Consider the following 12,202-nt stretch of genomic DNA (forward strand, 5'->3'; position numbering starts at 1 on the left):
ACATTGTGTGTTTTAGTTCTAACTTTGAGGTGACTCTCAATCAAAGAAGGGTATCGTTTTCTGGAATACTTGCAAGTCATGACTGTACATTTTATACCAGCAGAGGAGCAGGTGGGGAAAGGCCGAGCCCAGCCTTCCTGGGATCTTGTTATCAATCCTATTGACTCTACAAGAGCACAGAAGAGACAATTTTTGTGGTTCCTTAAGCCATGGACTTTCCTTCCCCCACCAACCTCCCCTTTTGGGTTATACCGTGGGACAGAGGGAAAGATTGACTGCGGTAGTTGCTGGGGTTTGCATGACAGAACTAGATGACAAGTGACCATTTGCTCCTGGGTGCCAGAGGCTGGAAAAGGGAGGAGTTGAAATTCGAAGTCCCTAAATCCTCTGCTTATTCAAACAAGGAACTCTGGGTAGGACTGAAACTGTCAAACTAATCCCTTTAGAAATAGAAACCAAGGGATTGCCTAAGTGGACCCTGGTTGAGATCACTTGCTCCTCATGTAGAGGACTTGGGTTCAATTCCCAGCATCCATGTGGATTTGCAAGAGCACCAGGCATGTACACAGCACATGTATATACATGTAGGCAAAACATGCAAAAAATTTGTGGGATTTAGCCGGGCGTGGTGGCGCACGCCTTTAATCCCAGCACTCGGGAGGCAGAGGCAGGTGGATCGCTGTGAGTTCGAGGCCAGCCTGGTCTACAAAGTGAGTCCAGGATGGCCAAGGCTACACAGAGAGACCCTGTCTCGAAAAACCAAAAAAAACAAAAAAAAAAACAAAAAAAAAAAAACAAAAATTTGTGGGATTTGTTGGTTGGTTGGTTAGTTTTTGGTGTCTCTCCCCTCCCCCCTCCTTCCCTCTCTCCACCAGGCACACTCTGCTTTCTTACAAACTCAGGATCACCTGCCCCCTCAATCACTGTAATTAAGGAAATGTTCTACATGGCTGCGTATTGCCCAATCTTACTGACATTTTCTCAGTTGAAGTTCCTTTCTCATGACTACATCTTATGTCAAGATGGCTCAAAACACATCAGCACAGTGGCCCAGCCAGGGTGCCAGTTCTCAGAAAGCCTACACAGAGATGGTGCTACACACTTTGGTAGAGAAGCCCAGGGAAGCGGGTTCCCAGCCTGCCTGGATTTCGGGACTCCACAGCACTGCCACCAGTGACAAGGCCACACTGAGGCACACTGCTGCCTGCTTCCCTAGGCTGTGAATAAGCCCTGAAGTGGCCTATACGCTGTGGCAGCCTGCAGGTTAAATACGTTCAAGTGTGCCTTTCCTCACAGCCTTGTGGAAACCAGCTTGGCATCTCAGCACCCTCTCACCAGCCACATGCTTCCAGCCCCCCCCCCCCGGGAGGGGATTTTCTACCCCTCCTGATAACTTGGCTGCTCCTCTCGGGTCTCCAAGAGAGAGCTGAGAAAGGAGGCTGTAGCGCTGGGTCTGTGAGGAAGCCCCAGTGTGTTCAGAAGCAGTCTCTTAAAACCCGGTCCCAGAAGCCTAGCAAGAGTTTTGGGGATCACTGAGGTAGGTGGGGCCCAAGGAATGACTTCCAAAACACACCATCTGGCCATGTATTCACCCTTGGCCCTTGCACCCAATCTGTGACTGAAAGCCTTGCTCACCCACACTTCCACACCCACCTGGCACTGGCCAGAGGAGACGCAATGGCATATCCACCAGAGAGGCTAGCTCCTAGGACACTGAGAGATGAACAGACTCCTGGGAGTTGGGTGTGCCTCTGGGTTCCCTGTCATAGCCATGTAGGCATTGGCCTGACTGAAACCCATGCTGTTTCCTGCCACACATTGGTAAATAGTTCCATCTTCAACAGAGATGCCTGTTCTTAGTGTGCTAAAGAAAAACAGCTGAAACCCAGGCTAAAGGATGAGGCTGAGACCTGCTTAGATAAAGAGGGGTACATCAATGTAGGGACCAGCAACTGGCACAACAGGCAGGCCAGAGCCACAGCGGGGGAGAGGTACTTGCTAGAAAGAGAAGGGGGTGTGGGGGGTGTGGGGGGTGTACGTGCATGCGCGCACAGGCACAGACTGATGCCAAGCGTCAATATGATGGTAGGGTCCATACCTAGAGAGAATACCTGTGGGCTGTCTGGCAGTGTGAGATTGGTAAGGCCTTGGTTACCTGTTGGGAATCAGCTTGATCTTACTCCCAGAACAGCACTTTTCCATCCTTCAACCAAACCACTCTAGGGTCAGTGAGACCCTGAGCCCTATAGGGATCTTGGACAAGGAACGTGGCTAGTAGAAGAGGAAGGCGCCCTGAGCAGCCTTCCTGCCCCTCGCCTTCTGGACCTTCTCCTGACCTAGGGATCTAGAGTGTTAGAGGTCCCTTCCTGCCAACCCCTGGAGGCTCACCCTGAACACAGAGACTACACTGTAGTCAGGTGCAGCACACAGGCGCCTAGCTGATTAAGGGTACAGACACAGACCACCCCAAGTGCCAGACAGACATGTCAGAAGTCACCAGGTTCCCAATACCTAGACGTTGGGTGCCCTCTACACCTGAGGGAGCAGGCACCTGTGGGGAAGGGTTAGGGCAATGGCCTGCGTGGGGTGGAAGAAGGGCAGCTCCATACCCAGGAGACTTAGGAAACAAGTGGCCAGAGCAGGAAGAGGGGACTGTGACAGATTCTAACAGCAGGCCTGCTCTACTGTGGGAGTTAGGTCCTGAGGACAGACCCCAGCCTGCTGTAAGGTGGGAAAAGGAGAACCCTGACCAGCTCCCACGTGGCTTCTGCTCCAAGAGCCTCTCGGTCTTGGAGGTAAGGTGGCCTGCCTAAAGCTGGTCATGAGGACACGTGGCTGTTAGCCTTGTGTACAGGTTGGAAGAGGGTATTTTTGAGTCAGAGGCTAGTCTGGGCCACAGACCAAGTTTCAAGCCAGTTGGGGCTATTGTGTGAGACCCTCTGCTGGGGGAGAAAGAACAAGTAGAGACTGAGGATGCATCCTGTGGGTCAAATCTTAGCCAGCCTCACCTTCCCTAGGTGCCTCCCCTAGAGCACTCAAAGAACTAGAGACTTCCTTGGAACAAGGGTCACAGAATACTTAGGAGAGACCACTTAAACTGCAGTTCATTATGTGATCCAGCCTCCCAGTTATTATGGAAAAAACAAAAACCACCACAGAGGCTACCATCGTGGGGTGTAAAACTAGCCTTGGCTTGTTTATCTTGGCTTGTTTATTTGGTTTGGTTGTGTTGGGTTGTTTTTGGTTTTTGCTGTCATCACTCATCTTGCTTTTGGCTTTTTGAGACAGGGTTTCTCTCTGTAGCCTTGGCTGTCCTGGACTCACTTTGTTGGCCTCGAACTCATAGATATCCACCTGCCTCTGGCTCCTGAGTGCTGGGACTAAAGGTGTGTGCCACCACGCCCAGCATCACTGATCTTTTTGTTTGTTTGTTGAGACAGGGCTTCTCTGTGTAGCCTTGGTTGTTGTCCTAGACTCACTTTGTAGGCCAGGCTGGCCTTGAACTCCCAGCAATCCGTCTGCTTCTGCCTCCCGAGTGCTGGGATTAAAGGCGTGCGCCACCACGCCCGGCTCTCACTGATCTTTTTAAGCCTTGTATTTTCTGATCCTTTCTAATATGTCTGCAATCTTTCCTAAGTGCCCCTCACTTGGAACTACAGATGAGACCATGAGTCTCTAGAATGAAAATTTTAGCAGGAGCTCATGGTTCAGGCCTGTAAATTCTAGTTACTTGGGAGGCTAACGCAGGCAGGCCCCACGTCTAAAGCCTGTCCACAGCAGCTAACGTAGCTGAAGATGGTAGTGTGCTCACCCAGCATGTGCAAGGCCCTAGACTAAATTCCCAGTACCATAAAGCAGAGCAGTACTAATGAACAAATTATACACTGAAAGCTCAACACTTAAGAGGTGTTTGAGGCTAGCCAGGGCTGCTCTTCCAGAGAACCCACATTCAGTTCTCAGCACTCATGTCAAGCAGCCCCACCCACAACCACATGTAACTCCAGTTCCAGAGACTCTCCCACCCTGCTCTGGTTTCCATGAGCACCTGCCCACCCACCCACCCACCCACCCACCCACACACAGGTAAAAAGAAAATCTCTCCCCTTTCCTTTTTTGTTTATTTGTTGTTTTGTTTTTTGAGACTGGGTTTCTCTATGTACCCTTGGCTGTCCTGGACTTGCACTGTAGAGCAGGCTGGCCTCGAAACTCGCAGAGATATCCCTGCCTCTGCCTCTCAAGTGCTGGGATTAAAGGCATGTGCTACTACCACCCATTTTTTGTTTTGTTTTTTATTTTTATTTTTTTTTGGTTTTTTGTTTTTGTTTTTGTTTTTTCGAGACAGGGTTTCTCTGTGTAGCCTTGGCCATCCTAGACTCACTTTGTAGACCAGGCTGGCCTTGAACTCACAGCGATCCGCCTGCCTCTGCCTCCCGAGTGCTGGGATTAAAGGCATGCGCCACCACGCCCGGCTTTGTTTTTTATTTTTCAAGACAGGGTTTCTCTGTTCTGTGTAGCTTTGACTGTTCTCCAGACTCACTTTGTAGACCAGGCTGGCCTCGAACTCACAGGGACCCACCTGCCTCTGCCTCTCAAGTGCTGGGATTACAGGCATGTGCCACCATGCCTAGCTCCTTTTCTAATCTTTAAGCAGCCCCTGAATGCTGGTCACTGACTAGCCTTCTGCCCCTAAATAGACACCTGCTCCTCCTCCTCCTGACACCCTTGGTACTGGCCCCTGATTGCCTGGAACTTGGACCATGAGCATTTAGCATCCTGGAAGCTTGGCAGCCTGCTCTGTCAGCCATGTAGTCCCATGAGGGAAGATAGGAGAGACAGTAGATGGGAATTCAGGCCTGGGGACCCACTGGACTCCTGCTCTCTCAGAGGAACACACCCACCCACCTTTGCTTTGAGTTTCTGAGTCACTTCCAGGTCAGAGATCCCAGTATCTCCCTTCCTGTTTCAATCTTTAATTTAAAATTTATTAACCCCATCTGGGCAGTGGAGGCGCACATCTTTAATCCCAGTACTCGGGAGGCAGAGGCAGGTGGATTTCTGTGAGTTAGAGGCCAGCCTGGGTTACAACATGAGTCCAGCACAGCCAAGACTACAGAGAAACCCTGTCTCGAAAAAAAAAAAAAAAAAAAAAAAGATTAACCCCAGAGCTGGAGAGATGTCTCAAAGGTTAAGAGCACTGTCTGCTCTTCCAGAGGTCCTGAGTACAATTCCCAGCAACCACATGGTGGCTCACAACCATCTATAAGGAGATCTAGTGCCCTCTTCTGGCCTGCAGGTGTATGTGCAGGCAGAGCACTGCATAATAATATACGTAATAATAAATCTTTTAAAAATTTACTAACCCTAGGGTGGAGGTTTACCTCTGTAACGGCAGCACCCAGGTGACTGAAGTAGGAAGATAGAGGCTAGCTTGTGTTACAAATAAAAATAACCCTTCCACCCCAGTTTTTGTTTTGTTTTGTTTTTTATTTTACATTTACTTGGGGGGGGGGGCAGCCTGTGGCAGTCAGTTCTCTATGACTCCCTGGGTTTGAATTCGGGTCCTTAGGTGTGACAACAAAGGCCTTTACCTCAGCTCATCTGCCCTCCCCACCCATGACCCCTGGGAGAAGTTTATTACAAGAGTTATTAGCATCATGCACCCAGTCAGTCAGTGTCTATGTTTCTTTTCTATTGCTGCGACAAAACACCCTAACCAGCTGGGCGGTGGTGGCGCACGCCTTTAATCCCAGCACTTGGGGAGGCAGAGGCAGGTGGATCCCTGCGAGTTGAAGACCAGCCTGGTCTACAAAGTGAGTCCAGGACGGCCAAGGCTACACAGAAAAACCCTGTCTCCAAAAGCCAAAAACCAAGCCAAACCAAAAATCCCACCATAACCAAGGCATTTGGGGCCTCACGGTTCCAGAGGGTGACTCCATGACCATCACGGTGGGGAGCACTACAGCAGGCAGGCATGGCGCAGCGCTGGGGCAGCAGCTGAGAGCTTTACACTCCTGATCCACAGACAGCAGGCTGATAGCCACTGTGCTCGTAACGGCCTTTTGAAACCTCAAAGCCCATGCGGCACACTTCCTCCCACAGCCTTCCCTATGGGTTCCACCAACTGGGCACCAAGTAGCCACAGATAGGAGCCTGTGGAGGATGGCACAGAGAGGTGGGCTCAGGCTCAAGTACTAGTGGCAGATGTCATGCGAGATGGCAAGAGCATCAGTTCTTTTTCTCCCCCTTTCTTGTGTGTTTGAGACAGGGTCTTACTGTCTCTCTGGCTGGCCTGGAACTCAGAGATTTGCCTGCCCCTGCCTCTCCTGCACTCACATCACCACACCAGGCCTCTTTTCATTTCTTCCTTCCCCTCTCTCCCTCTCTCTCACCCTCTCTCTCTCCCTCATCCCTCTCTCCTTCTTCTCTTCCCGCCTCCTCTCTCCAAGACAGGGTTTCTCTGTGTAGCCCTGGCTGTCCTGGACTTGCTTTGTGGACCAGGCTGGCCTCGAACTCACAAGAGATCCACCTGTCTCTGCCTTCCAACTGCTGGGATTACAAGCGTGTACCACTGCACTGTCTTAATTTCTTTCTTTTTAAATTTGAAATTAGTTTTTTATAAGCCTAGCTCACATACCTGGCACAGCTAGAACAGTGTTTTTGTTTTTGTTTTTTTGTTTGTTTGTTTTTCAAGACAGGGTTTCTCTGTGTAGCCTTGGCTGTCCTAGACTCACTTTGTAGACCAGGCTGGGCTCGAACTCACAGCAATCCACCTGCTTCTGCCTCTGAGTGCTGGGATTAAAAGCCTGTGCCACCATGCCCTGCCCTTTGTTTGTGTTTTGTTTGTGTTTTGTTTTTGTTTTATTTTTGTTTCTTTGGCTGCAACAGTTTTTTTTTTTTAATCCCTTCTCACTTTAGTCTGAGTGTCCCGGGTAAGAACACAGAAGAACATACAGGCGGGATCTGAGGTGACAGAAGGAGTGGGGCACTGCTAGTCCACTTACAAAACATCCATCTAGACAAAGAGAGAGAGAGTTACCCTGCACAGGCCCTTCTTCCTTACCACGATGGGAAGGGTCAGGTTTTTCTTTTTTCTTTTTGATTTCCCCACTTCAATTAAGCATCCTTTGGTGAGGCTTTGAGATGATTTGAGTGGAGCCCGTGGTTTCCCGCCTGTGCCTGCTTACTTATACGTAGGCGCCATCTAGTGGCCGAGTAAGGTATGACTCCTTTCATCAACACCAACAGCACCCACAAGTCCGGCCTCCCGGTGTGTTTTCACAGACTCACTGGTCCTCACTTAGGGAACAAACTCTCCTGACCCACTTGACCACGCAGGATGTTTCCCTCAGTTACAAAGCTTTATTTTCGGGGGGGGGGGAGTTCTCTGTGTAACAGCTGTGGCTGTGCTGGAACTCCCTTCACTCTCAGCTCTGGGAGGCACTTGCCAGTGAACACAAACATGCTGATACAAGAACTCACACAGGCTCTCTCTCTACCGAGAGCTTCTGCCATCCTCTGAACCAAGTATGAGGCTTGGGTTTTTTGTTTTTTAAGATTTAGTGTATGAGTGCCCTATCTGTATGCCAGAAGAAAGCATCAGATCCCATTATAGATGGTTGTGAGCTATTATCTGGTTGCTGAGAATTGAACTCAGGACCTTTGGATTAGCAGTACTCTTAACCACTAAGCCATCTCTCCAGCCTGTGGCTTGATTCCCGCCCACCTCCCGGCACTCATCTCTGCCGCTTGCACGCACAGCACTGTTCTTTTCTGGCATTTGCTGTTTACCCGCCAACACCTAGCTTGATTCAGCCTCTTCCAGAAGCCCCTAGCCATCGCTTGCCTGAGGCCAGGGCTGCTTCGCACTGCACTTCCAGCAGGTGCTGAGCTCTAGGGAGCTACATGGAGAAGCAGAGCAGAAAGTTGGGTGCTCAGAATGCCAACACATCCTGTCATGGACAACCAGATAGGCACACCTTCCCTGTGCCCAGAGCCCAGCCTGGTCCTTAATCAGGGCCAGGTAGGCACCCTGGCTGCGGCAGATACTGGCCGCATTTCATGGCCCCCAGTGGTAGGTGGACACATCAGCCTGGCTCACGTTGGTCATGTGTAAGATGCAACCGGACAGCAGTGGCACCCAGAGGATGCAGAAGTCACACATCCACAGTCTCAACCCTGCTCTCACCCTACCAAGCTGCACACTGCTGGCTCCTGCTCAGCCGTGGCTACACGCCATTGTACTGCAGCAACGGGCTACATAGGTACCCACTGGGGCAGGCGCTGGAAGCAGCCTGCACCGTCCTGCTCCACCTTGGGCAACTCTGGAATTGGTGGGAGTGGGATGGGCCTAGGTATTGGTGGCCTGTAAGCACCCACACCGGAGACTGGGCCCCGCCCACACCTGCCACTTTTGATCCCATCCCCACCCAATCACATGGTCACATATTTGTGACTTTAGTGGACTCCACACACTTCTTAGTTAAAATTCCTTGGTTTGTAGCTGAGACAACCAGACTCCCTCAACCTCTGGAATGCTGGGATTACAGCCATGTTTCACTCTCTGATTAAGAAATTTTTACGGGGCTGGAGAGATGGCTCAGTGGTTAAGAGCCACTGGCTGCTCTTCCAGAGGTCCTGAGTTCAATTCCCAGCAACCACAAGGTGGCTCACTACCATCTATAATGAGATCTGATGCCCTCTTCTGGCCTGCAGGTGTATGTACAGGCAAAGCGCTGTATACATACTAATAAATACATGGGAAAAAAATTTAGAGCGGAGCATGGTGGAGCACGCCTTTAATCCCAGCACTCGTGGGAGGCAGAGGCAGGCGGATCGCTGTGAGAAGCCAGCCTGGTCTACAGAGTGAGTCCAGGACAGCCAAGGCTAACACAAAGATACCATGGCTCGAAAAACCAAACCAAACCAACAAAAAGAAAGAAAGAAAAAGAAGAAAAACCGAAAAGAAAAAAATTTACATATTAAAATTGTGTTGGTATAAAGTCAAACATAATCTAAGTTGGAAACATTATGCACCCATTTATCTTCCCCCCCCCCCCCAGTTTTTGTTTAAATGAAATTATGGGGCTTGGGGATGTGGAGTTCGTTGGGAGTGCTTGCCTAACTTTGCACAAGCTCTGTACTGCTTACACCAGATGTGGTGGCGCATGCCTGCTGCCCCAGCACCGTGAGGTAGGAGCAGGATCAGACATTCAAGGCCATTCACAGCCAAACAGTAATTATGAGTCCAGGGGTGACGTGTGAGCTGTTTAGTGCGTTCTGAGAGTCGAACTCCGGTTCTTTGCATGAACAGCAAGTACTCTTAACTGCTGAGTCACCTCTTTAGTGTCAAAAGAAAAAAAAAATTGTGGGCTCCTTAAAGTACAGGCCCGCGGTCTGAGGCACTGTGAAAGCAGGTCTCATGGCTGAGCTGTTCTGTGCAGGTCTACTGTGGGCACTCTGTGCCTGTGGGTGGCCCCTTGGGCACCGCCATGTCTTTTCATCCTCCGTCCCCACAGCAGCCCTGTCATTTTCCATCTGTACGCAGGCCTTCTGGCTCACCAGCTGCGATGGTGACTCTGCGTTACACACTGGGTTTTCACTGGAGGGCCAGGTACCCAGATGCAGGCGGTCATCTGACATCAGGGGTGACACTGCGGTCATTGGCCAAGCCCAGCCTCTTTCACTTCCAGGAGATGGCTACAGACAGATGCTTTCTCCTGGCAAGGAGGGCAACACCACTTCATGTCCCCACATTACCACTGGGCAAGCTTGGCTCCCACACAAAGGCCACTTCGGAGTGTGTAATACAGCCTGAAGGGACAGTCCATAACGCTGGCACTATGGCCTCATTATCCTCACTTTCCCTTCGCTATTGGCCTATTCTGTGCCTGAGGAGGGGGGCAAAAAGACAGAACTTGACTCTGAGGAATCTAGGTACCGTGGGAGGAGCTGGGACAGAGAGCAGGGCCTGGTTTATGGAACTGGCTAAGGATAGATCACCAGGGCTGCTACCTGACAGGTCTGATTGATGGCCCTTATTCTGCTGGGCCCTGGCAACAGGACAGAGCCTGGGGCAGACACAATAGAGAGGTTAGGGGCTGAGGCGCGGGCTTTGTGTTCCCTGGGAGACAAGGGAATCACCTCCTCCTTTCTCTGTGGGCCCATCTGCCTATCTGCCCAGGAGGTCAGCTTCCCAGGACTCCTGGCCCTTCCTCTCGCCCCTCCCCCCCACTAACATCAGCATCTGAATAAGAAAGGCTCCCACAAGCACACACCTGACTCCAGGACACAGACAACACAGACATAGGTCGCTGGGAGATGCTTCTACAGATTCAAAGTCCAAGCAATGAAGCACAGGGCCAAAGTCACCCACATTAGAAGCCCAGAAGCACAGCAGAGCTTTGAAGCCACATGCACAGACCGCGGCCTATAGCTGGGGTGGGACGGGTGGGTGGACAACAGTGACCTTTGAGGGGACCACAGGCCTGCGGCTCTGTCAGGGATATTCTTCCCCATTTTAGGCCATGTGGGACTCTGCTGGATAAGGTCTGATTTCTCCAGACAGGCATTTTGCGCTCAGTCTATGAAGGCAGACTCCCCACCTTAGCGAGGGTTCCCACTCCACCTGATCTGGTAACCCCAGATCTTGTAAGGAGTGTCACATAGCCCTCAAGGAAGATTATAGGCCAGACCCTTTCCTGACAAGGAACTTGTTCAGCCCCGGCAAGGAATACCTGGACGTACCCTATCCTATGCTGAGGGGATCCTAGCCTCCAGCAAATAACCTCTAACCATGCCTAGAAGACACTCCCTCACCCATAGGATAATTAAGTACCATGTTTTCTCCTTCTTGTGATAGGGCCCCGTGTTACTGCGTGCAAATGCACTGCATCACTGTATGTAGATTAAGTGTCCTGGTACCCTTAGCCCTACCAAATCAGATACATTCACTCACAAAGCCCTCCCCGCTGCCCAAGGTTTATAAGTAAAGGCTGGCTGGTGTGCTCTTGGGCTCTCTTGCTCGCCACTCCCCAACCGTGGCCATCTGAGACGCCCTTTATTCTGACAGGACAGCTGCAGGAACCGCCCGCTGGTCAGTGGGTTTCAGACATCGGCCTGCTTTCTCTGCAGCAGTTCAGACAAGGAGCTGTAACACTTTGTTATCACCGTGGGCTCGTGGAGCTCCTGAGCCTCCATCCCTTTCTGATACCGGCATTATCACTCTGAAAGAGCGAAACTGTAACACTCCCTGGAAAACCCACTTTCACCTCCCCCAGAGAGACCAGGAACCTGACCTAGTGCCCAGGTCATGAGCCTCACTCTGAGCGCACTAAGCTGCCCCTGAGCAAGAAATAGGACCATAGATGGACCTTTGACCTCAAGGTTCATCCATTCACTTCTGGAAGCAAGCTGTGCCTGAACCCACCAGATGAGGAATCTAGGCAGCCTGACGGACGCTGGACAACAAGGCCCCAAATGCTGGCCACACGACCCTTCAGCCTACCTTTCAGCCCTCTGAGTCCCAAGAGTGTCTTTCTGACTTTGTGCTTCCAGAAAGCCCTGGTCCCCTAGCTTGCTCCTCTCTTTGCAGTGACTGTCGGGGGCTTCTGCTCCCCCCACCCCGTCCTTTGCGCCTTCTTCCATCTTTGGCCCAACTGCTCAACCCCTAAATTTCCCCTTCTCTCCCCTTGATGACCACCTTCATCCAACTCTCCCCTAAGATCCTGCTAGATCCAGTTTGCCTGGACCCCTCGTGCCTCTCCAACCCCCAGCCTCGGAGTACAGAACCAGAACCCCATGCCTACCTACCAGGCCCTGCCCTCTCAACACCACACCTCTTCTGAAGTAGCCCCGGGTTTCTGTCCATGGCCTCAGGTTCCTGGATGTCAGCATCCCCACCAACATGCCAGCACACCAGCTGGTGTCTCTGGCCTTGCTTTGGTGAGCCCAGGACTTGGGAAGAGTCAAGTATTGGGGTCAGGTCTAGGGATGCTGTGTCTTCTGGAGGCGGAGCTTACGTCCCTGGTTTTAGTCCTGATTCCCTCCATACCCCTTAACCTCCACTCACCTGTCCTTTTACATGGAAACATTTGGGGCAGGAGGAACAGAAGGAGGGGGCCAAGGAAAGCAGGGAGATGCTGCAGTGGTCAGATCCGCCCCCTCTCAGGCCTGAGGACCCCCTCCCGCTCCCTTCCAAATGACC

General features: G+C 51.4%; 1 protein-coding gene across 1 annotated transcript in view; it reads left to right on the top strand.

The window, feature by feature from the left end:
- Window positions 1-10,621: 10,621 nt before the first annotated feature.
- The window catches only part of LOC127199491 (protein S100-A2), a 284,365-nt gene continuing 282,784 nt past the window's right edge, over window positions 10,622-12,202 (top strand). Inside the window, exon 1 of the mRNA XM_051157618.1 lies at window positions 10,622-10,632. The gene's annotated coding sequence lies outside the window, so the exon portion shown is untranslated. The remainder of the gene's footprint in view (window positions 10,633-12,202) is intronic.

This window comes from Acomys russatus, chromosome 15, assembly GCF_903995435.1.
Source record: "Acomys russatus chromosome 15, mAcoRus1.1, whole genome shotgun sequence".
Classification (NCBI taxonomy): domain Eukaryota; kingdom Metazoa; phylum Chordata; class Mammalia; order Rodentia; family Muridae; genus Acomys; species Acomys russatus.